We start from the raw sequence: 26,406 nt of genomic DNA on the forward strand, positions 1-26,406 counted from the left end.
CTGATTAGGAAGTGAGGGGAGGCTGGGAGCAGAGAGGATACTGAGAGAAGTTGTCTCAACTCAGGGATTTATAGGGAAAAGGGCAACTGTCTGGGAATGTTAGCCCACCATAGGAGTTGATTCCTTAAGCTCACCTAATATGCCAGGCTGACCCTTCCATCCAGCCTACACAACCAACAGGATTTAGAGGGGCTTAGTGTTCTGTGTTCACTGGCCCAGGTGGGTCCCACCTTATACCAAGAAAACAAGATTCAGTGTCCAGGACCATGACATCAGTCCTGGAAGCCTGGTGGAGCAGAGGTCAGACACCCTCCCAACATGCATGGGTCTAAGTAGGTTTAGGTCTGTGGGACATCACTGTTGGAGCTGGGGAGTGGGGGAGAGCAGCTTTGTTCTGACATCTCATGTCCCCAGTGATAGATAGTAGGATGTCTGAAAGCATGCCTGGCTCCTCAGGCTGCTGGGCTTCTACTTAGAAAAGAAGCTGCCCAGTAGGTTCCACTGCTATGTGGACATGCCTTGCAGTCCATATGGGGGAGAGCCTAGCTGTGGAGGAAGATCATGAAGCAAGTCTCTCTGTGCCTCCTGTAGGCGAGTGCTCTGACAATAGCAGTGACTGACTTAAGTAAATGTGTCACTTGTGTGCTGGCAGTGACACATGAGAGCAATTTTAATACAGAACACAGAGGTAAATGTGAGTGCTGCCTTCCCCATTAATTCTTATTATTGATACCAGTGAATCTGTCTCCATCTTCTGCTCTAGAATTAACCAGCTCTGTGTCCTTCCCTCCCTCCCTCCCTCCCTCCCTCCCTCCCTCCCTCCCTCCCTCCCTCCCTCCCTTTCTCTCTCTGTTCTCCCTTTCCTCCCTCTCTCCCACTTCTTTCCATCACCCTTCCTTTTCTTTCTCCCTTTTCCTTGATATAATCTCATTAGATGGCCCAGGCTGCAGTTACATTTTCCCAACCCCAGGAAAAACACCTTGAAGAAGGTGGTTCCTGCTGGACCTCAGGATCAGGTGCCTTCAGCAGGGGGACAGACTACTATAGAAAAGGCCCTACAGTAGAGGGGACAGAGGTATGGTCCTGATACTGCCCATGGTTCGATGTGGCAGTGTGAAGGGAAGCTGGGGGCCCAGCTATGTTGGGGCTCAGGTAGTCCTTGATTCTCTCATGCCTTTGTCAGCCTCAAGCTTAGTGAATGGAAACCCCAGCGCTCAGGAGGGTTCTGTTCAGCAAGGCTCGCTTTTAGGACGATAGATATGGCCCTCCTCAGAGGGATGATTGGGTAGTCCAAGGTCAGGAAACTTGAGCCATCTCAGTAGCCTCAGGGGTCAGAAGATGCAGAAAGAAGCAGAGAGAGATTGATATCTCCTAAGCTGGTGGGTTAGGAGAGAGAGACTGCTTTAGCAGATGGACTGATCCATCACTCAAATAGTAGGTGTGGTGGGTACTCGGTGCGATTTCCCTAGGCCCCCTTTCCTTAAGCCTAGGGATGGCTGTTGTTCTATTGTCTCAGGGACACTTTCAGAAAGGCTTCCCACCTGTGCCCTAAGCCCTCTCTGGGTTCAGAGATGGGAGAGTGGCACAGCACAGCCCTGCAAAAGTGCGCTTTCGGGTGGAGTGGCAGCCGCCTAAGTGCTCTCTCCACTTGGAGCATGGCTCAAGAGAACTCATCTGAAATAGATATTTCCATTGCCAGAGGGATTTATTGACAAAACTAGCCATCTATTAACATTATCTGGGGACTCTGCTCTGGGGAGAATAGACACTATAAATCTTGGTTGTGTGGAAGCTCAGGAGGTAGAAGGCTTTAGTGGACGGCAGATAGAAACTCCAATGAGTTCAGACCTGTTTATTTTACTTAGAGGGAAAGAACATTCTGTACCCAGCCAGGCAGGAAATGGCTTTTGGGGACGGTCACTTAGCCTAGCTGCTGGCCCTGAAACTGTGGGAGTAATCGCTGCCTGCAATTAGAGCAGGCGGCTCAGAGAACCATATTTTGTAATCAGTGATGGAAGTCTCTGGAACTTGGAGCCTGGAGCTTGAAGCAGGTGTCCCAGGGCTTCCTGTGTCCAGTCTCCTACCACACACTAGTGGCCCTGGTAAAGCTATCTATTGAATCTCTTTTTTTCTCACCATGCCCTCTAGTGACTATGGCTGATGACACAATTCTCACCCAGGACTCTCTGTTGCTCAATCATCACAAAAAATCAGACAAACCAGCTACCTAGCTTGTCTCCTAGGACACAGGAGAATCTCCAAGGTATCACACCTGAGTGTGAGCAGTGAGAGTTGAACCCATACATTCTGTCTTTGAGAGGCTGCAAGTGGCCTTCCCCTTACTGGGGCATAGAACAGAGCATGGCACATGAGCATAGGTACCACTCATGTGCTAACTGGTCACCTTGGCTAAGTTCCCACCTCTGTGCCTTAGCTTAGTTTCCCTACAAAATGGACAAATTATGGGCTCCTATCTGTGGCCAGTGTCTTTTGTTTTTGTTGGGGTACTTGGGAATCCAGGACTTCAGTGCAGGGTAAGCTAGTGTTCTGTCACCTACAGTGGGTAGGATTCTACAGTGGGTTTTATCTTAATTCCCTAGATATTGTCAACCTCCCAGATGCCATGGTTTTCACAGTAGAAATTTGTCACTTTCCATTTCTGGCACCTGAGATGAGAAGTCACAGTACTGTCAGGCGATGCTGTCTGGGGCTCTTGGGAGGGTCTGATTCAACTCTATTTTTCTGAAGGTTTTGGCATAGTGAACTGGCTATCTTAAAGTCCTTTGGTATATAGACAGACACATTATTCTAATCTCAGACGTTTAGTAGCTCTGCAGTGAGGACCCTAGGATGTGGGTACATCCTTGAAGATCAACCAGGCTCTGTGTGTGCTTTACTCTAACACAGAAAGAACCCAGAGCATGCTCTCAGGGCTACCCACTTGTATGTCAGCCACTTCATGGACCTTTGTATCTAACGTGCCCTGGGAAGTGCACTCGAGTTAGCAGGCCCTGATGCAGGATACCACCATCCCTATAGATAGTGGTTGAAGGGCACCTCACTTCCACTTACAAATACACAGGATCCTACTTGAACCCCAGAGTCCCATTTGGTCTCCCATACCTGCTCTGGAGAGAAAGCAGTGACTTTCTTGTCTGGTCACATGCTCAGCCCAGAACTAGCTCATGACTTCACCAATCATTTCCACAGAGCTTTCTGGAAGGCTTCTACCGAGCCTTCATGTACCAGGCCAGTCCCTTGGTGGCAATTCCAAGAGTCCATTCTTCGAAATGTCAAGAAAGGATCTTTCCAAACCTTCAGAAGTGCTGGAAGATTTGAGCAAAAACTGCTGTTGTTTTGCCCCTCAGTACTGGGACTGCCCTTTGCCCTCCCTCCCACCCCTAGGCATAAAGCAAGGCAGACATCAAAAGGTGGGGGGGGGAGCTGCTCACCAAGCCTCAGTTTCCCCATTACAGGGAGCCAGGCCTTCCCTTTCTGAAGTCTCAAGGTCACTCTCCAGTCTACCTTCCTCCTTGTGAGAAATGGATGTGCCCTTTCCCGGGTGAGGGGTGATTCAGAGAAAGGCGGCAATAATTAATATTGATGATGCTTCAAATGTTAAAACTTAGAATTAAGTTTTTTAAAAAAAAGGGACAGGGTCACATGTAACCAATTAAACACTGACTTGTCTGTGGCCTCATGCCCACTTTGGGGGCAGAATGGTCCTCATTTGGCTCTGCCAATTAATCTCACCTCACCTTCTTTCCTAGGAGCTGAGCTGTCTGCAAATTGAAGGGAAAGGAGACACCGGCCAGTTGCAGACACATAGACCATCTCCTGTTGTGCAAATGCCAGGGAGGAGGAAGTGCCGATCAATTTGCAGGGCCGAGACTGCAGACAGCCCTGGCCCTGCAAGGAGAGGCGGCTGTGCTGTGCCTGGGTGCGGGTGTGAGAATTAATGAAGGCAAGATGAAAGTACGCGAGCGTTTGAGATGAAGCCCAGCGGGTTATGAGGGTTCAGGATGAATTTCAAAATGCATAGATTGCAAGGCCATAGACTAATTATCTGGCTAGGATGAACTGGTGGAGTCTATGTCTACCGCTCCACATGGCCAGGCGGGAAGCTGAAGAGGTGCCCACTGGGGACATTGGTTTGGTAGAGCGGGTGACTGTCTGGGTCATGATCTCCTGCACCCAGTCTTGTAGCTGCAAGCCCAGCATTAGACATGGGAATCAAGTTTAGATGTCGACAGGAGCTGGCCTGCAGAGATGAACAGGGAAGGATGTCCTGGTGTGCACATTCCCAAACCTCCCCTGCATCAGCTCTGTGACTAGGCTGTGATGATCCTAAACCTATTTCCATGTGGGAAACAGGAGATGTTGGGCCACCAGCTGGCCATTGGCAAAGGCAAGGGTCCATCAGGCTCCTGAATTTGGGCAGCATGCTGGCTGCTTTGAACAGCAAGACAGTTAAGTCACCAAGAAGAATGTAGGATGGCTTCAGGGGATTGGTTACTTGGAGTGCAGGGGATGCTGGATGTCATGTGTCGGGGGCATTTGTTTCCAATAGAGGGAGAAAAGCAGTGGCCTGTCTGGGGAGGCTTCAGGGCCAGGTATGATGGATTACATGGGGCATGGGGCTTCAGTGAGGCCGAGGAAGGCCTTCTGTACATGTACAAGGTAGGATCCCATCCCAAGCCTGAAGTGCTCTTACAGTACCCTGTAAAGTGTTAGGGTTCCAAGCCAGAGTGGGCTGTGGGAGTTCCCTCCTGTGTCCTCAGAGTTGAGGTGTCTGTGAACAGCTTGGGTAGGGATGCCTGCCCTGTCATAAGCACTGCCTCTTGGGACAGGCTCTGGAGAAGGCTGAGGTGAATGCCAGCATCAGTCAGCTGTTGCTGGTCAGGCTGGTGAATGCCAGCCTGGTCAGTACCTCAGAACACCTGTCATCTCTGTGTGCTCAATTGGGCCATAGTGGTTGATCCTGCCTAGGCAATCAGGCCTCATGGGCTGAGGTGAATCAGCTGTGTCTGCAGCCCTGGTTACAGGCCCTTCCATAGATATTCTGGGCAGAGTTCTTGTAGGATGGGATCCCACAAGATTCCTTGAGGCCAGACAATGCCTGACAATACTTTTACTGGATTCTTCGAGTCAGAACAAGTCACAGGCTACCTGTGTACCAAGGGAGGAGTATCTGCACTACAGGAAGGTGTGTGTGTGTGTGTGTGTGTGTGTACATAGGAGCACATGCCTATGCCAGGGCATGCCCCTGAATGATTTTGGAAACTTCACAGACTGTCCTTGTTGGGCCATTCTTGTCAGCTGTCCTCAGCAAGTCTTCTACTCTTTGCATCTGGCACAGGTCACCACTTCCCAGCATCTGGGAGAAGAAAGCAAGGCAGAGCCTAGTAGTTGGGGGCTGCTGGGCCTTTGTCAAGCCCTGAGTGTACTTGCATTTTACAAAATCCACTTCTTTCTGAAAATTTCAGCTTGCTCAACTTTCTTCTAACTTGGCATAGTGGAAAGCAGACTGCCCACTCCCAGGTGAGTCTGTGAGTGGGCCAATTGCAAACTCATAATTAAAGGGATTTGACAAGAATCAAAGAAGACTGGTTTCCACCAGAGGTTTGGGGAGATAATTACCAGTGTGCATCTGACCATGATGGGTGTGTGAGTCTGGAGGGGGGCAGGGAATACTGAAGATCTGGTAGGAGGATGAAATGAGGACATTTGCACCATGCAGATTTTGTAAATGGGAGTCTGCTGTTGACATCTGAGGGGGAAAAGTTGCTTTCCTTCTTTGTATCTTTGGCAACACAGCATTCCTACTGTGGCCCTGCTGGGAAGAGCCTCTTTGGGCTCAGGTTCTGAGTAGTCCCTACAGGGCAAAACAGAAAGTGGAAGGAGTTTGTTGATGGATTTGGGCTTCTGCATCTCTCCAGACCAGAGGCCATACAGAACGTGTGGCTGGGCTCTGTGCCCCAAAGTCTTCCTCCAAAATGGCTCTGCTTGCCCCGTTGGGAGCCACATCTGGCACATGGTAGTGGAGGAGGCCTAGGTCTTCCAGGCTTCCTAGACCACATGTGTCTTAGGTGGGGTTTATTTGTTTAATGTTTTGCTTCATTTGGTTCTTCCTGAATGTCCTGGAACACTCTGGAAGGCCCTTCCTTGTCTCTCTTCCATCCTTCCACTCCAGTGACCAAGAGGCCACAGGACCTGCATTTGTAAGACTGACCTCACTCTTGGGACTCACTGGATGTCCTCTGAGCTCTCAGCCTTGGCTACAGAAAGGGCCCACAAGGAACAAGCCCTAGTCCAATTGTGTGAGGAGCCCAGCCCAGCTGAGAACCACCCTGCTGAACCTGGCCTGGTTGGCTGAGCTGATAAACATGAGGACATTTAGCATCAGGACCTTAGGTTTGATGGGACTACCACGTGGGTACCAGAGTGCTGGATACAGGGTGCCTGGTAGCCATAGTCAACTTCCCACCTTCTGTGTCTGATATTTACTCAGTTCCTGGCCAGGTGTGCGATCATAGGCAAATTGCTTGTGGTCTCTGAGGTAGAATGGGTAGCCTGGCTAATCAAGCCAGGCTAAAAGGAAGGAGCTATGTGCACAGGCCAAACATGCCCAGCATGACACAGGTTGGTCCTTAGCTACTCTCTACCTTCTAAAACCCCACTGTGCAAACTGTCCCTACCCCAGGGCAGTCACCACATGCCTGTGACCATTTCTCTCTGAGTTTCAGCTGCTTCATCTCCAGTATTAATCAGACCTATTGTGAAGGAGAGGGTGAAATGGGATCTCATGGCTCTAAGGGGTCCTAGCCTAGATTCCTACTCACTTCAATCTTTAGAAAGGCCTGATGTCTACTGGAGTGACAAGGCCACCTTGCTTGGGGGAGTGGGCTAATCACCTAGAATTCACCAATGGGGTAGTCAGGACACTGCTTTTCACTTCACAGTACATTGACCATGGCCCCAGGGGGAAGAGCTAGTTAATTCTTAACTTCTCTGGAAGGCTTGGCTCTCTCTGGTCAGCTCCTGTGCTCAGGAAGATGGCCAGGTTCAGGCCCTGCTGTCATGTTGGTTTAAAGTCCCCTTTGCCATGCCTTCCGGCTAAGCTGAGTCAGATGGGAGGAAGGTAGGAGTGGGCTGACTGAGAGTGCAGGCCATTCCTCTGTTAGGTGGATGGAGAAGGCTGCTCCACAGGTGCGACTGGAGTGAAAGGATATAATTTACACGCATGCTGGCACAGTACCACAGTGACAGAGCACTGAGTAGCTGATGTCCTTGTGGCATGGGTGTCTCTATTGCATTTTCTGCAAACCATGGTCCACACACACACTTCATTTGAGGGCAGCTATCCCAGGTACCCAGGAATAAATTATGATCTGTCCCATAAAGTCGATATTGCTGATTTACTAAAATGCTCACTTTTCTGGGTATAATAATGACACACTTGTTCTGACAACCCTGGGAGACCATGAGGAACTCAAAGAGAAGGGCATATGTCTCACCACTCATTGACAGGAGCCAGTATTTGCTAAATCTTCTCCCTTAGAAGGAAAGTCTTGCTTTCTCTTAGATTTGAGAGCACATGTGCCCTCAGCACAAGCACAGACGGTGCACCCAGGCTTTGAAAACATCTCTTTCCATGGCTCAGAGGTTAAGAGCAGTGCTGCTCTTCCGGAGGACTTGAGTTTGGTTCCCAGCACTCGTGCAGAGACATCTAGCTGCCTGTAATTCCAGCTCCAGGAGATCCACTGCCCTCTTTTGGCCTCCAGGGGCACTGCACTCATATACATACACATATAGTTATACACACATGCATATAGATATGTTTTTAGAAAGAAAACTTTTCCCTCTTGGTTTGGAGAGTTGTATTTTGTTTTGTTTTGTCTGAGTCTCCTAATGTAGTGCACACTAGCCTTGTACTTGCAAATCTCTTGCCTCAGTATCTGAGTGCTGGGATTTCAAGCATGCCTAATTTGTAGATACAATTTTGTGCTAACTCCTGGCATCACTCTGGGGTACATTCTTAGGCATGAGTATACTGGATTGAAAAGTTTGCACTTTGAAAATACTCAGATGCATTTGGCCAGCTGTGAAAAGCTGGTGTGGACGTTCTAGGGGCTTAGTCACATTGATCTCAATGCCCTGAGATGCTGTCCACTGGAGCTCGCTTATATACTGAGCGCTGGGAATCTGAAGGCCCTGTGTTCCTGACCTCACTCTCTTAGAGCCCAGTGCCAGCTGAATTCCCAGGACTCTGAGCTAGCTTCAGGGGTCTCCCAGCTGCTTGGCAAAACCTGGGTCTGATCTCCCCAACAGAGATGTGGAGACTCTGATTGGGGCTGGTAGCATGTGTGTATATAGAGGGTTAGCTTGACCCAGCATCCAGAGTTTCTAAAGAGAGTCTTTGCTTTGAACATGTTGTCAAGCCATGAGTAGAGTGTGTCTATACAGGGATATGTATTTGTGTGTGTGTATGTGTGTGTGTGTGTGTGTGTGTGTGTGTGTGCACCTGTGTGGGTGGGTGCATAGGTACATGTGTTCCTACATGTGGAAGTGAGAGATTAATGTTGGGTGTCTGCTAGTTTCTCTCTACCTTGTTTTTTGAGACAGTGTCTCTCATTGAACTTGGAACTCACCAACTGGCTAGTCTGGGGAACCCAGGGGGTACCTCATTTCCACTAACCCATGCTGGGGTTATGGATACACTCTACCATGTTTGGATTTTACATGGGTCCAGACTTTGGGTCCTTGTGCTGTGCAGCAAGCACTCTTACCAAATGAGCTGTCTCTCTAGCCACTGTTGTTTTTATTATTTGCGGCAAGAACTACCCTAGGTGTGCTGAAATGATGGGCAGTGTGGCAGAGTGAGGACCTAGTCTGAGGTGCCTCTGCTTTTGCTGTGTGACTTTGGATGAGTGAATTGATCTCTCTGAGCCTCCGTTTAGTCACTGTAGAGAGATTTCATAAGGGAGCCCCGTGGGCACCAGCTGTGCCAAAGTGAGACAGGGAACAGTCCTCACCCAGAATGGCAGTTTGTTGGTGGCAGATATGGCTATTATCCCTGCTCATTCTGACTCCATGGGTGGTCTTGGGGGGAGGGGCAGACTCTGGGAGCCCTCACCTCCAGCTGAGTGATCTGAGTGATGTGATGATTAGGCAGGGTGTCTATTAATGACTCTGGACCCACCCAAGGCAGGTGAGGAGGGCAGGGGACAGAGGCAAAGAGTTAAGCCCTGCCAGTGTTTTGCCTAAACTGTACCTGCTTCCTGCTCTTGCCCCACTTTGTAAGAAGGGAAGGGCTAGGCTGGCTGAGTCCACAAGCAAGTTGTGTGGACCTCTCTCCAAAACCCCATGAAGGTAGACAGACTCACACTACTGTCAGCAGACAAGAGACGTGAGGGCCCAGAGACATGCAAAATCCAAGGGTGCTAACTGTTGTGGGCTGAGAGTAGTCCTTGAAATCTATCAGGTGAAATACCCTTGTGGCAGTGTCTGGAGGCAGGGACTCCAGCTAAATGAGGTCACACAGGTGGACCCCCACCCAGCATTATGGATGTTCTTACAGAAGGAGGAAGTCAGGACCCAGGTAGGCACAGGTGGCTGAGCTAGAAGCACACAAGAAGGTAATGTCTAAGGCTAGAAGAAATTCCCGGAAGAGCCTTGTCCTGCCTTATTTTGTGTTTGGGTGTGTAAGAAAATGGTGTCTGCTGTCTTGGTCTCCCCTGCCTTGCTCATGTCTAAGGCAGAGCCCATGCTGACAGCAACTACTGTGGCATTTGGTTCACAGAGGCTTGCTCACTGGCTGGAGGCAACAGAGCTGGCAAGAGGCCGAGATGAGCTGGACACCTGTGGTGCCTGTGCATTCCCCGCCAACGATGCCAGGAAGTCAGCTGGTATGTGTGTGGGTGTGTGTGATAAGATGTCCTCAGGAACTGCCTCCATCTGGTGTGTTTGGGAGAACACTCTGTGCCCTGCTGACTTCCCAAAACTCTCTTCAGGTCCAAGGGCTGACGCAGACCCCTCTCATGGATAGACAATGCTGTTAGAAGCTCCGATGGCCTCAGTGGACCTGACAGGCCCTTGACTTTGGTTATAGTGTGTCCAGGGAGTTTGGGGCTGGTTCAAGATGCCTGAATGAGCTGTGATGAGGAGCATCCATCCCCTCTGAGCCATCTTGCAGTGCAGTTGCCCACAGGGAACTGAGGTGGCCAGATGTTCCCTAGGGACCCTGCCTGAGCTGATGCCTCCTTGCTACAGTAGAGGCAAATGGATCTTGGGTGTGTTCCAGACAGCCATGTGCAGTGCAAGCATCTAGGGCCAGTAAGCTGATCTGCTATGTTCATACTTACTGGGTACAAGTGGTTAGCAGAGCCCTGGCCTGGAAGGTGTGGCTCTGCCCTCATGCACCTTGGACTTGACATGAGTGTGAAGTCTGAGTGACCAGTCACATGACCTTTCAGTCACACAGTGGCCACCACCTTTTTGGCCTGGCTTCTGCCTGCAATGTGGTTTTTTATGTGTGCTGAGCAGTCAGTTTGATCGACTTAATGAATTTGCCCTCTGGATGCTGCTAAAACTCTTCCAGGTGATGTGTCCCATTCTACAGATGAGGGACCAGGCTCAGAAAGACCTCACTGCCATCTGAACACCTCCCAGTGAGGAGTGGGCTTCCCATCTAATACTCCTGCCTGGAGCCCAGCTGCCCAGTCCTTGGGCCATCATTTGAAATCTTCTGAGCACTGCCTTCATCCCCAGGGCCACACACTTACTCCTTGGTGACAAGGTCCACGTGTTTACATTATGGAATGGTAAGAAAAAAGTGATACATGGTACAGACATTGAATATTGAATTTAAGCTTCAAAATGAAGCTTAAAAAAATGAAATGGTGCTATAGAGATGACTTAGCAGGTAGAGGCGCTTGTTGCCAGGCCTGATGACCTGAGTTCACTGCCTGGGATTCACATGGTAGAAGGAGGAAGCCAACTCCTGCAAGTTATCCTCTGGTCTCCACATGTGTTCCATGGCATGCACACCCTCTATAAATAAATAAAGTGCAATAAAAACAAGATTAAAAATGGAAGTCAGACAGTGCATTTGGTTCATGACCTTGTGTTTGAAATGGCCTCGGGTGGCTTCTGGCTCCATCTTCTCATGACAAAGCTCTAGCCAGACACAGGGGCCATGTGACCAAACATCACTTGCTGCTATTCTTCCCATTGGCAACATCGCCTCATAACTGACCCGATCCTTGACCCTGTTCTCTCCCCTGAGCCTGATGGTCCTCGTTCTTCCAATTTAATGAGTATTCTTCGCTTTCATTGACAAATATGATGTTGGCATCTTGTGGTGTGTGTGTGTGTGTGTGTGTGTGTGAGATCATGCAAATGGGTTTTGAATCTAACTGAAATTTTATATCAAATATTTCAAAATAATGATGACATTCCCCTCATCATCCACAGATGTTGCTCCCAGGACTTCAATAATTCTTCCTCAGGCTTCAAATTATACCCCTCACTCCACGTCACTGCCGAGCTGTCTCAGCTTGCATTTTCCCACAGATGATACTTTTGCTTTGAATCCATAAACTACATTGTGAAATGCCTTTGTATTTCTGTATGGCCTTATTTTCCAAAAGTTTGTGTTGGTCTTAGAAGTCTGTTCTGTAGGCCATAAGGGAAGGCAATTTCCATGCCACAGTGAATCCACTAGTCTGGAATCCCCCTGTGTAGCATTAAATCAGGAGTCAGCGCAGCTTGCCTGGAGGCCAGGCACAGGGCCACCATTTTGAGGTTCTGACCACTGCAGCTTGCTGAAGACAGCTGGGTCCCCAGTGGATGCTGTTTCCTCCATCCCACCATGCTATCATCTCAAAGCTGCAGGCACGCTTTGCACTCAGAATTTTCTGGAAGAAGTCCTATCTTTCTCAGGAGAAAAGTATATCATTCATTCTATACTGCCATGACTTCTGGGAGAACTGAGGCTTATCTGCACCTCTGAGCTCTCCAGCCCCAGCTGTCCCAGATGCCCTGGTTGCCCTAGCTGCCCCAGCTCCCTGCCCACCAGCCTGCCAAGGCTTCTTTTTATGTGTATGAGTGTCTATTCTGGACCCATGTTTTATTGGATGAACTGTCTGAGAGCCTAAGGCCAACCCTACCTCCATCTGATTTCACTTAAAAGTTCCCCTGCCTAACTGGGGCATCTTTTCCACTGCCCCTGGCTCTCAGAGGCCACCTCTCTTCTTGTTGACAATCATGGCCAGCGGTAAGCAAACTTCTCTAGCTCCCAGCTTATCCTAGTTGCCTCTCTGTTTCCATGATAAAATACTGAGCAAAATAATATGGGAGAAAGGAGTTTATTTTATCTTATAAATCACAGTTTGTCATGAAGGTAAGTCAGGGTAGAAACTCAAGGCAGGAACTTAGCAGCAGGAACTGAAGCTGAGGTCATGGAAGAGTGCTATACACTGGCTGCCTCTCCATGGCTCGCTCTGGTTTTTATACAGCTCAAAGGTGGCACTACCCACAGTGGGCTGGACCCTCCCATATCCATCATTAATCAAGAAAATGCCCCTACTCATCACCATCCCTGACTTGAAGCTCTCCTATAGAGCTATAGTGAAAACAGCTTGGTATTGGCATAAAAACAGACAGGTGGACTAATGGGATCCAATCAAAGACCTTGATATCAACCCTATGAACATCTAATTTTTTGACAAAGAAGCTAAAAATATAAAATGGAAAAAAAGAAAATATACTTAAGCAACGGTGCTGGTATAACTGGCTGTCAACATGTAGAAGAATGCAAATAGATCTATCGCCATGCACAAAACTCAAGTTGAAATGAATCAAATACCTCAATATAAATCCATCCACATTGAACCTCATAGAAGAGAAAGTGAAAATGCACTTGAATATATAGGCACAAGAATCTACTTCCTAAATAAATCACCAATAGCACAGACATTGAGAACAACAATTAGTAAATGGGACCTCCTGAAACTGAGAAGCTTCTCTAAAGCAAAGAACATGGTCAACAAGACAAAATGGCCCTCTGCAAAATGGGTAAAGATCTTCACCAACCCTACATCTGACAGAGAGCTGATATCCCAAATATACAAAGAACTTAAGAAACTAGACATCAAACTACCAAATAATCCAATTTAAAAATGGGGTACAGATATAGACAGAGAATTCTCAACAGTACAATCTCAAATGGCAGAAAGACACCTAAGGAAATGCTCAGTATCCTTAGCCATCAGGGAAATGCAAATCAAAACCACTCTAAGATTCTATATAGAATGGCTAAGATCACAAACACCAATGACAAATTATGCTGGAGAGGATGTGGAAAAGGGGAACATTCCTCCATTGCTGGTGGAAGTGCAAACATGTACAGCTCCTATGGAAATCAGTATGGCAGTTCCTCAGAATCAACCTACCTGAAGACCCTGTATTACCATTGTTGGGCATATACCCAAAGAAGGCACATTCACACCACAAGGATATTTGCTCAACTATGTTCATAGCAACATCATTTGTAATAACTAGATCTTGGAAACAACATAGATGCTCCTCAACTGAAGAATGGATAATGGAAATGTGATACATTTACACAATGGAGTACTACTCAGCAGTAAGAAACAATGACATCCTAAAATTTGTAGGTAAATGGACAGAACTAGAAAAAACCATACTGAGTGAGGTGCCCAGAACCAGAAAGACAAATGTAGTATGTATTCATTCATAATTGGATACCAGAAATAAAGTAAAAGAAACTCAGCCTACAGTCCACAACCCCAGAGAAGCTAGAACCCTCTTCCAGAAACAGATGGAAGCAAATGCAGAAATCCACAACTAACCACTGAGCCAGCTGGAGTACAATCAAAATGAGGGAGGAGTGATAATATGAACAAAGGAACCAAAACTCTGATGGGGAAACTCACAGAATCAGCTGACCAGAGCTAGTGAGAGATCACTGACTCTGATCTGACAAATGGGAACCTGCATAAGATTCCTTTAATATAGGTGACAACGGTGTGACTGGGACAATACATGAGGCCACTGGCAGTGGGTCCAAGACCTAACTCTAATGTACAAACTGACTTAGTGGAGCCCATTCTATTTGGAGAGATACCATGCCCAGCCTAGACACAGGGGTGTGGGGGTGGAGAGGTGCCTTGGTCCTGCCTCAACTAGATGAGAGGACAGGCTTAGTAGACTTCCTAGAGGAGGCCTTACCCTCTTCAAGAAGTAGATGGCAGGTGGTGGGGAGTGGGGGGAGGAGTGGGAGGAGAGGAGAGAATTGGAATGTAAAAAATAAATTAATAAAAAAAGCAAAAACAAAAACAAGAGAATCCCATTGGAAGAAGAGATATTAAACATCTCCACTTTCTCACAGCCCTTCCTTCTGTAGCTGTAAATCAGGGGCTTATTTTGATCAGAGACCCCATGACCAATAAAAACATAGCATATTTATACAAGATGACATAATGTATTAGGGTTTATGAAAACACAATAATAAAATACAGACAAAATTTAAAAAGAAAAAAGAAAAACAAAATGCCTCTACTGACTCTTCTGTAGGAAGAACTCTCTTAATTGAGATTCTTTCTTCCCACAAAGTGATGAAACCCTAACTGGCCCACAGCTGAAGAAGAAAGCCTCTCGGATGCTTACAGGAGCTCTGGCTAGTAGCACCTTCTGCTTCCAGCCATATGCTAGCCCCACCCATGTGACTCTTCTCCTTGCAGGCCCCCTACCCTATCCCAGTATCTCCCACAAGAGTGGCTTCAGCATCCATGCATAGTCAGTTCCAGGATACTCTGCAGATACCCAAACCTGCAGATGCCCAGATCCCATCTATAAAATATCACGGAGCCTTCACGTAAAGCTATACATGTCCATTTTGTTTTGAGCATCATCTTTTTTTGGAGCCTAGGCTAGCCTCAAACTTCCTATGTGGACAAGGCTGGTTTCAAGTTTTTGGTTATCTCACTATGGCTTCTGAAGCACAGAGATTGCAGGTGTGCTCTCCTACGGGAGGCTCTTCCCCATGGCTGGGGTTTGGATGAGAGCACCCCACAGGCTCATGTGTTTGAACACTTGGTCCACAGATGGTGGCACTGTTTGGGAAGGCTGTGGAACTGTTCCAAGGTGGAGCCTTGCTAGAGGAAGTGTGTGACTAAGGGTTTAATAGCTGGCTCTGCTTCCTGCTCCCTCTTCTGCTTCCTGTGTGTGAATGCAATGTGATCTTCTTGCTTTCTGACTGCCAGGCTGGTACACACCCTCCTGTGGTGGGAGTGTGCTGAAGATGTCCACTGAGCACTCCACAGACACTTAATCTCTTGTCTTTGATGGTGTGAACCCTAGGGCTCCAACTCAGGTCCTCCTGCTTGCATAATGAGTTGTTTACTGATTAAGCTCTTTCTCCAACCTGTGTGTGTGGATGTGGATGTGTGAGAGAGACAGTGTGTGAGAATGTGTGTGTGTATGTGTGTGTGTGTGTTATGTATCCTGGACAATCTGAATTCTTCCTATGAGTGTTTTATCATTCTGCGTTGTCACCCTCTCTATGGTCTGGCTCTTTGTGGGGGTTGGTGGCGATTTTCTATTGAGGTTCCAACTTACTTTTCTTTGACAACCATAGGGTATTACTTCCTGTGTTTCTGATTAGTTGGAGATTCAGTAATGCAACAGGCTGTTCAAGTGTCTGCCATGCCTTTCTCCTAAATGTGTCTTTAGTTTACTGTAGACTTGAGATTTTCGTCAGTCATGTATACTGCAAATATTTCCTGCTAATATTCTTTTTTCCCCCTTTGACTCTTCCTAGCATTTTTAGATGAACAGAAATACGTAATTTTTGTGTGGATAAGCACACCCAACTTTTCCTCTCTGGTTATTGCATTTTGATTTCTATTCAAAATGTTTTCCTATACAAAGGTCATGAAGATGTACTTCTCTATCAACTTTTAAAAGCTTTAGTGAGTATTTTGACATTTGCATCTGGCTCTGTCTAGAATTAATATTTTGAGTATGAAGGAGTTAGGGGATCAAGTTTCATTTTTGTTCCAGCAGGTAGAAAGCTGCTGGTCTGAAGGCCACCATTCCTCAAAGTTATTCTTCCTGAATGGAGTGTCCTTCATCCAGGTCTGTTTCATCTCTCTCTTTTCTTTCATTGCATTAAAACCCACAGTGTCTTCATTGCAGGGGCTTCAGGATGCACCACATGGCTGGCAGAGCAAATGCTCTCCAGGGTATCATCTGCCAATGGTACCTTGCCTCGTGTACTTCCATCTAAATTGTAGGCTGAGGAGACAGTTCAGTTGATAAGTACTTGCCATGCAAACACGAAGACTTGAGTCCAGTTCTCAGAATCTACCACTGCATGGGTTGCCGAGCACAGTGGCACACACTTGAAATTCTAGTATATGGAAGGATCTCTGGGCCCTCTCACCAGCTAGCCTAGCTGAACTGGTAAGTTTCAGACAGTGAGACCCTGTTTCAGAAACCAAGGTGGGTGATGGCAGAGGAAGGATGCCTGAGATGACTGGCTACTGGAATCCATGTGTATACACACATTTATATAATCATATTAATGAACATGTGTGCATGTGCACACATACACAGGCACGCACACGTGAGCAAACCTTGGGATTAGCCTCTCAAGTCCCACAGAAGCCCTTTCAGAGTTCTGATTCATATTTTGTGGTGGCCCACAAACTCAGGGATATGAGCATGCACATCTGTGTAGGACAGAGCCTCTAATCACTGCAAATGGCTTTCCCCCAATTTTAAAGCTTCTTCGACATTCTCTACAGTGTTTTATAGTTTCTTGAAGAAAGACCTTTTGCATTTTGTTAGATTAATTTCTTCCTCATATTTTCAGATGGTATTGTAAAATTTTATTTCTTGAGCTTTCTCTGTCAAGGGGTAATTTGCATACAGTAAATCACACAGAATGTAAACTCCAGAGCAACGGGTTTTGACATCTGTGCAAACTCAAGTCATAAAAGTCTCAATCAAGAAATTTCCCCAGTGCTGTTTCTGGGCAATTGTCCTGTCCCTCTTGCTGAGGGAACTGCTGTGTGGTTTTCTGTCACAGTCAAGAGGTTTACTGCATACCCAGGACTGACTGCACAGCATTCACCCTTAGTGTCTGTCTGCTTTGGTGAACACGAACATCTTTGCTGTGCTCACCTCTGCTGTCTCTTGTACCCATAGTTATTCATCCTTACTGTGCATTTCATTATACAAAACACTATAATTTGCTTTTGAATTCATACGTTGATGGTAATGTGGGTAGATCGCAGCCTTTGGCAATCATGAACGAATGGCATTGGATTTATAACAGACCTGGAAAATGGCTTCCTGTGTGTTGTGTCTGCATTTCCTTGGGCAAACATCTAGAAGTAGAATTTCTACCCATAGGATGGGGTTTGTCCCAACTTTGTAAGGAGATGTAAGAGTTTTGAAAGTGGGGTACACCTCCTGGGAAAGCCCCCTCTCCCCACACCCTCATGTTGGTGGTGGCATGTGGTGAGAAACTGCCTCAGCATGGGTGAAGTGACACTGGTTCTGGGCCCGGATGACACCGAGCGAGCCACTTCTCAAAGTGTGTGGTCCACTCTCATGTATTCTCTCGTGGTTAGTCTAGCCGAGCTCCCCCGGTTCTGAAAGCTGCTTTATTTCACATGGTGTGCATTATATCACAGATACATTCAGTTGGGTGACATTTGACAGTGAACACGAGTAGTCACCTTAGTCACAAGCTTGAATATTTCCTCACCCTCAGTTGCTCCTGCTGTCTGTCCCTAGTCAAGCTCCATGTAAGTATGTGCTTAGAGCAAGCTGTTGTGACGCTTTCTGGGGGGGGGGGGCAAATGACCCTTTAACAGGGTTCACCTAAGGTCAATAGGAAATACCAGGTATTTATATCATGACTCATAACAGTAGCAAAATTATAGTTATGGGATAGCAATAAAAATACTTTTATGTTTCGGTGTCACCACAACAAGAGGAACTAGCTGTATTAAAGGGTTGCAGCATTTAGGAAAGTTTGAGAACCACTGCTCTGGAGTTTTGTATGCTTTCATCTGTGAATGTGGATTTCTTTGTTTAGTGTGGTAACTACTTCCTGTGTTGTTGCATGTATGTTGTGGAGGGTTGATTTCCTCTTGTGCTGAGGTATGCTGCATTGTCAATTTATGCCATCCTTTGTTCACCCCCTGATGGTGGCTTGAGTTGCCCACTGTTAGGAATAACACTGCTCTGAGCATTTGTGGATCGAAGCAAAACAGAAATACAATTTGGAGCAGGTGAGTGGGTGACAAGCTGAGGAGTTTCAATGTAGCTGTCACATGTCATGAGACGAAGCCCCTCCAGTCTACATTCTCTCCACCTAGGGTTATTTTGTATGTATGTATGTATGTATGTATGTATGTATGTATTTGCCATTTAGTTGTATAACTGGCTGCTATTTTAATGGCATTTCTCAGGTGACTATTGACACTTACGGACTTAACACTTTTTTGTTTCTTTGAGATAGGTTTTATTACCCAGTTTGGTCTTGAACTCATGTTCCCCTGCTTCAGGGCTCTAGAGTGAGGGGAGAGGGTAATAGGAATATGGGTAATAGGAATATGCAGCCAGATTCCTTTTCACATTCCATTGCCTTTAAAAAAAAGAAAGAGAGGATTTATTTTGGTTCATGGTGTGAGGGTATACTCCATCAGGATGGCGAAGCCATGCAGGGAGATCTTGAGAGACATTACACCCCAAGTCAGGAAGTAGAGAGAGGTGGATGCTGACTGTTTTTTGTGTATATAGAGAAGATATCAGGGCCCTGTAACATGCTGAATTGTTTTCTAAAAAGATTCATTTTTATTATTTTAATTATGTTTTTGTATATACACATGGGGGTATACCCACAGGGGCCAGAGGTATCAGATTCTCTTGGAGCTGGAGTTACAGGCAGTTTGTGAGTCAAATGCTGTGGATGCTGGGAATTTGACTCCTGTCACCTGGAAGAACAGTGCATGCTCTTAGCAGCTGAGCTATCTCTCTGGCCTGAAATGCCTCATTTTGAAAATATTACAATAGTTAATGTGCTCATGGACTTGTTTCACTGTTCTTTTGCCAAAGCCTCTGTAGCTATATACAAGGAAGTGTTGGTCAGTCATTTGCTTTTCTTACAGGGTCCCTAATAGGTGATTTTTGAATTAAATGTATTTTAACCAATGCATAAAAACATAAAATGCAGGCTTCATCTTCTGCCCCTTCCTCTGATGGAAGCAGTCTCCTGGGAAACACTGGGTGGGGGACAGGTCCACAGCTCACGGTGCCCTCCTCCTGCTGAGCAAGGCCAGTTTCCTAAAGTGCACCTGGAGGATACTTTCAGACAATGGCTTGGGCAGGACTGTCCCCCACACGTCCACTGAAGGTCCTGTCTGCTGGAGACATTGTGCAATACCTGAATCTTCTCCCCAACTACTGCAGTAAACAGCCTCGTCTCCAGAGTGTTGGGGAAATGAGGATTAGCTCTCTGGATATCAGAGCTGTCTTGGAATGAGAAGTACCAAAGAGTGCAGTGTTGTGGAAGAAGGAAGTCACAAATGCTATCAAGAAGGAGTCCAGCTGGGAACCCGGAATGACTCCTGGATGGAGTCATTGCTCAAGGCAAGCACAGAGCTTTGTGAGACCATAGCTCAGACCCAAGCTTAGACACACCTAGAAGTGATGGAGTGCTCGGGAGCCACATGTATCACTCAGAACTAAGAATGGCACCATGAGCATCAAGGAGCAAGGTCAAGGAAGTCTGTGATATGGATGACCATGTTTATCCAGCTGGGTCACACCCGAGGGGCCCAGGAAGGGCTGAGTAGGTCAGTGTGCTCTAGGATGCCCTTGGTGTCCAATCCTGAGCTCAGGCAGGGTTTCGCTTCCCTTGGCTCCAGTGAGGGCCATGCAATAGACACTCCTGAAAAGATACCGGAATCCCTGACTAAAGTAGTCAGGTTCTTGCTTCCCAGAACAAAGGGTTACACCAAGGCTAGGAGCAGAAATGGAGACAGTCATTAAGACTGAAACGGGAATGGGTGAGTGGACAGTGGTAAATCTTGGGCTTTCTCCGGTGTGCTTTGTTTGTTGCATGTAGTCCAGATAGGGAGGGGCTCCCAGGCCTCTGCCAACTGCTTCTCCCTTGTTCATTTGAAACTTTTTCTCCAGCCCCACTACTCTTCTAATACCACCCTCAGCACCAGATGATACCAGGTCAGTTTGACTGGTGTCCCCCTGACTCTGGCTTCTCACGAGTGGAGGAGAGAAGCCCCTGGTGATTCAGGAATGATGTCTTCTGCAGTGGTCAGCCCCCTGGACCTCAAAACCCTGCCCCTTTGTTACTCACTTAACCTCAGTGCCAACAGAATCTAGGGAAGCTAAATAAACCCCGGCTTGACTTACTTAGTTGCTTAATCTATGCTAAAGCTCCCAGAAGTGATTTATCGATTTGTTTAAAGGCAGATCCCAGGGGAAGAGGCCATCAACTTCTCCAGCCATTCTGCCTTTCAGCTCGATGTTGACAGCACTCCAGAGTGAGATCCCAAGATAAGAATTCCATATTGAAGGAAAAAACCTGTGTATATTGTCCTCTAGGAAAGAGAACTGCTTGATATTCATCATTCTCCAGCAGCAGCTCCCTGACCAGAGCATTTTCTTCCACAGGAAACAAGTCCACCAGGTCCTGCAGGTGGCAGTCCAGGGCAAGGCAGCATACTGGGCAGGCCCAGGGCTTCAAGCAGAGCGATGCGATGACATAAGACTGTGTGGGATCTCAGCCTGGGGATACAGGCTTCTGAAGGGAGGGACGGTTGTCTAGACCTGAAGTGAATATGGGTCATGCTCAGGGTGGGCTTCATCCAGAAAAACGGAACTAGTGGGGTATGTATAAGTGCATATAGGAATATGAGCTTGTACACACTCACACACCAACAGACATACACTCATACACTTCAGTCCTCGACAGACAGCACACGCCCCAGTGTTCATGTGACATTATGTCAACTAGTGATATCATGTTATGAGGAGCTCACACAATACATAACCAATTGAAAGCCTTTATTCCAGTTGATTGGGTCCACACCCAAGTGTTTGAGGACCTGAGTGTAGCCTTGAGTGTTTAGAACATGGGGTTTTTTAAGGCAGAAATCATATCCTGGTGTCTTACTCCGTAGCTGCAGGGGGCTTTGCAGAAGGAAGCAGTTTGAAGCAAGTTTTAACAGAAGCTAAGCTACGTTAGCTGGAACATCCTGGCCTTTGATTCCTAGAATAGAGTTGGGTTGTTTTCCATGGGATTTTCCATCAAGGAGATCGGATTCTAGCTAAACCTGGAATGGCCTCAGCAAAAATAGAAGTTGGAGGAACCTCTGCACCATCTTGCCCCATCACAATCATGGTGATTGTGGTGGTCTGAAAGGTAGCAGCCCCCAAAGGGAGTGGCATTATTAGGAGGTATGGCCTTGTTGGGGGGAAGTGTGTCATTGTTTGGGGCGGGCTTTGAGGTCTGTTTTCTCTAACTTTCCTCAGTGTGACAGTCAGTCGACTTCCTGTTGCCTGCAAGATGTAGCTCTCTCAGCTCCAGCACCACATCTGTCTGCGTGCTGTCATGCTTCCCGCCATGGTGGTAATGGACTGAACCTCTGAACGGTAAGCAAGCCACCCTCAGTGAAAGGTTTTCCTTGTAAGAGTTGCCATGGTCATGGCGTCTCTTCAGGGCAATAGTAAACTCTTAACTATGGTAGTCATCCTAGTTTGTGTCAGTACATTCTATGCTGTTGGCATGATGACAAAATTGCCTAATGATGCCTTTATTAGGACACAGGCCTGATGTTAAGTGATGTGTAACGTGTGTGTGTGTGTGTGTGTGTGTGTGTGTGTGTGTCTGTGTGTGTGTGTGACAGGAAGAGGCAGACAGGAAGGGGACAACGAACTCATGTGATGGTGAAACTTGGCTGTCTGAATTCTGCAGAGGCCATAAGAGACCAGGTGAGACTGACCTTGCAGTTTTGAGTCTAAAGGCCAGTGCAGGCTTAATTCCCTCTTCCTAGAATGGCCTCAGTCTTTCTGGCCTTCAACAGATGGAATAGCATTTCAGACGTCACTGATGTGGCCAGGGATCCCATCTGTGTCCCATTCCTAACAACACCCTGATCTGTATATGATCAGACATGGGCATCTTGGTCTCATTATATTAAAATACATGGCAGGAGCCTTCCCGGGTGAGAAACAGGATGTTTGGCCAGGGGCTGAGATCCCAGCTGCATGGGAGTGCCTGAGGCTGAATGTGTGGGCAGGAGTCAGGCAGAAGAGGGAAGCCTAGTAGATCTGTAGACACCATGGAAAATGCTACTGCCTCTGAACTGACGATGTCCACAGAAGGGGATGGGGCAGTGGAGTGGGTGGACAGACAACTAGAGGCTGTTGCCAGGTGTGACACATCCTAGTAGGAAGAAGGACCTTTAAGATGTCACTAGAATTTGAAAGCTACCTTTCCAGTGGGTTCAGTTGCTATTGCTGCTGTAGAAGTGACCTAGTTGCTGAGAGTGGGCTGCTGTAGGGCTGAGTCCTGCCATCTTGATGGCCTGTGCTCCCCAATTCTTCCTGCCCTCTGCCATGGTATACCATAAAAAAAGGACCTCACCAGATGCAACACATCCATATCAGACTTCCCAGCCTCCAGGGGACCCTGCGATATGAATTCCTTTATTCATCACCCAACCTGTGCCATTCCATCACAGCAAATAAAGTCTAGGATATAGGTATCTGTGGATACCAAGGCTCATTGCCACAATCGTGGGTTTGGGGAGGGAGGGTGGTCCTAGTAGGGCACTGGCAAAAGCCTAACAACCAGTCCTTATTGGTGGGATGAAGGTGGAAGAGAAAGGGGTTGGCTCCTAGGAATGGAGGTGATGTCTCCTTGTCATATAGTCTCTGAGCATCACTTCCATGGAGGAAGGGTCTGCTGGGTCCTTTCTGTTCAGGCTGGTGGTCCTCCTCCTGTCATTTCACCATCCTCATGCTTTGCAGCCCAGCTTCTTTCCCATGCCAGTGCTGTTCCGAGGTGAGTAGAAACAGCTTAGAAGCCAGGCTGGAAGCATCTCTGACCTGCTGGGACCCGCCACCTGGGAGCAGCTCTCTTAAATCAATTTGGAAATCTCTTCCATGTAACACAAATGGACTTGTCAAGGGAATAGAAATCGCTGCCAAGTCCCTACCTTGAGTGGGATGAAAAATTAGATGAATCTGCAAAAAGCAGTCAGCAGGCGGCTGCCTCCCCTGCCACAGAGGCTCCAGAGGACTGGTAGTGGGGATTGGTGTGGTGGAGGCTTTAGAACTGTCCTGGGGCTGCCATGCTACAGGGGAGAAGCTTTGGTCATGTGGCTTGAGGGGCCCTAGCCTGTTGCCTAATGCTGGTATGGTGGCTTAGCACTCCTAGCTGGACTGTGGAACATTGCCATGCCCCTGAATCCTTGTGCAGAGTGGGGCTGGATGAAGGGCAACAGGCTAGGCTACTTTTCTGCCTGGAGGGCAGGAGCATCCCCAGGCCTGCAAGCAGACCTCTACTCTTTGAGTGGCTTATCACATGGATGCCTGCAGAGATGTCGCAGTGGTTCCTGCTTTCCTATATGCAGCACTGCTAGCATTTGCCATGTAGCAAGAGCTGCACAGGCGGCCTTCGATGACTATACACAGTGAGATGATGCTGCCAGGGAGGGCTGTCCAACAAGCATGATGTGTGGGCTTCTGTCCTCAGGGCTGAACTGACCAGGCATGATAGCACACTCTTGTAACCCCAGCGTTCAGGAGATAGAAGCAGGAGGACCAGGAATTCAAGGTCATCCTTGATTGCATAGTGAGTCTGAGGCCAACCTGAACTACCTGAGACCTGTTCAGAAGGAGAGTGAGGGGGAAGAGGAGGGGCGAGGAGGAGTTGTTTGTTCATCATCACTGATAGGTTTTGGCTGTGTGGAATTCTCCATGGTGCCTAGGTTGTGTTCCCAAATTTCTGTTCTGAAGTCTGTACCCATTTACTAAGCCAATCACAATATGGGGGCTATATTGATTTCCCTTCTTTAAAATAGAACTCTTGCCTGCACTATGATTCTCTCCTTGGTATTTTTCAAGTGGATATAAAGTGAACCATATAATTCTTTTTTTATAAAGTGTGGCAGCTGTGTGATGTGTTGGCTAGGGGAATGTACTTCCCAGAGTCCCCCATGTGTTTGTCCTTCAAGAGCTGCAGGGTTCTCATGGGGACCATGTGGTCAGGAAGGAGTCTCTCTCCTTTGATAGTGAAGGTATCTGTCTTCACTGACTGGCCTGCCTCAGGCCCCTGCTCTCCTTTTCTACCCACCCCCACCTCTAATTTCCTCATTTCAGTTTGTGGGAAAGAACTTGGTTTAAGCAAGACATCACCAAGACAGAGACAAGGATCTGTCCATTCTGTGAGCTCTTCTCATGGTGTGGCCTACAGCTTGTGCCTGCTGTCTCCATCTCAACCCTTCCTCCTGCTTCCTGATCTGTGGACTATAAGATCCAGTACTAGGCCCAAAAATGTCATCCTTGGGAGACTGCTGAGCCACCTCCATTGATTCCTCCCCCACCATCTTCCCATCACCCCCTTTATCCCCTTCCTCATCATCTCCTTCATCATCTCCTCCATCATCACCTCAGCATCATTTCTATACATCTCTGGCACTCCATTGATTTACTCTAGGGATATTGCTCACATCTAGGGATATAACTCAGTTGTTTAGGTCTTTGTTTAACAAGTTCAAGGCTCTGAGTTCGATCACCAACTAACCCCAGGAAAAGCAAATAACCCAAATCCCTGAAAGTTAAAGCACAGCAAGAAGCCCCCAAACCAAAAATCATTGTTTACTTGTGATGACATCATACACAGACACAGGGCAAATAGTGGTAGAGAAGGTGACCCTCTTGCCTGGCCCTGGCCAACACTTACTGTTGCTTATAAATATTTCTTATGATTTTATATGTTGGGTGCTTTTGGTTTATACACAGACCTTCCCTTTCTGTGCACATGGAAACATACCACACAGGCTGTTTTGCTTTATTTACTCAATAGTGCATTTTGAAAATGGAGCCATTGCTGTCTCGTGGGCACACTTCAGCATTTCTCACAGGTGCTGAGACTTCTCTGCTGCTGCCTCTACTGTCATATAGTCTTGGATACTTACTGTTCTCCCATCTTTTCATATCACAAGCAGTTCTGTGAAGAACACCCATGCCTGGGTCATTTTGCACACACACTAAAATTCTATGGGCAAGTCTTGACTCTGTCACTGGTAGAAGGGTGGGTTTTGGTGGGTGTCATCCACGGACACCACACTGTGCTCCTTAGTTTTTATTGTCAAAGTAACACAGCCTTCAGTCACCTGGGAAGAGGGAACCTTACTTTAGGAATTGCCTGTATCCGACTGGCTCCTGACCTTGTCTGTGAGAGGTTGTCTTGATTGATGATTGATGTGGGAGGACCCAGACCACTGTGGGTGGCCCCATTCCCTAGGCAGGTGGTCCCGGGATGTATAAGAAATGAGCCTGAGCAAGCCAGTGAGAAGCATCCCACCTGCTCACCACCTGCTTTCTACTTTAGTTCCTGCCATGCCTTCTTCTTGCTCAGGGAAGGACTGTGACCTGGAAGTGTAAGCAAAAAAAAAAAAAAAAAAAAAAAAAAACCACCACCACCAACAACAACAAAACAACTTCCTCCCCAAGCTGCTTTGGATCAGAGTGTTTGTCTCAGCAACAGAATGAAACTAGAACAGACACCAGTGAACACATCTGTGGTCTAATTCCATCTCCTTCTCACCCATCCTCCCTGGGCATACCCCTCTATGCAGGAGTCAGACATTCCCACAGTCTTTCCTAATCAGGGATCTTATTAGCTTCTGCATGTGGAATCTGCCTGTGAAATCTGGAGCCCAACAGGATGGGAAGCCAACTGTGTGATGCTGCCAGGCTTTGGCATCTGTGAAGGCTAAGTAGGTTCTACCAGAAGCAACACCGAGTGTCGCTGTGCACAGTCAGGTCTACAATGCTGGCTTCCTGTGGCTTCCACTCTTCTTGGAGCTCCAGTTTTTACTTCTCTCACTGCTTTGTAAGCCTGTGATCCCCTGCATAAAATCCTCTCTTGATGGAAGGACTCTGACTGTAGGTACCTGTCCTATGTAATACAGAGCGAAAGTCGGCTTGTCTCTACTTTTGTAAATGACTTTCCTATCATCGATTTGTTCTTGTTATTATTGGTATTATTGCACTGTGAAGATGGTTTTGTTTAACAAGAGAAATAGCCCCTGGACTGTAACATAAATTGCCAAG

This window comes from Phodopus roborovskii, unplaced genomic scaffold, assembly GCF_943737965.1.
Source record: "Phodopus roborovskii unplaced genomic scaffold, PHOROB, whole genome shotgun sequence".
Taxonomy (NCBI): Eukaryota; Metazoa; Chordata; class Mammalia; order Rodentia; family Cricetidae; genus Phodopus; species Phodopus roborovskii.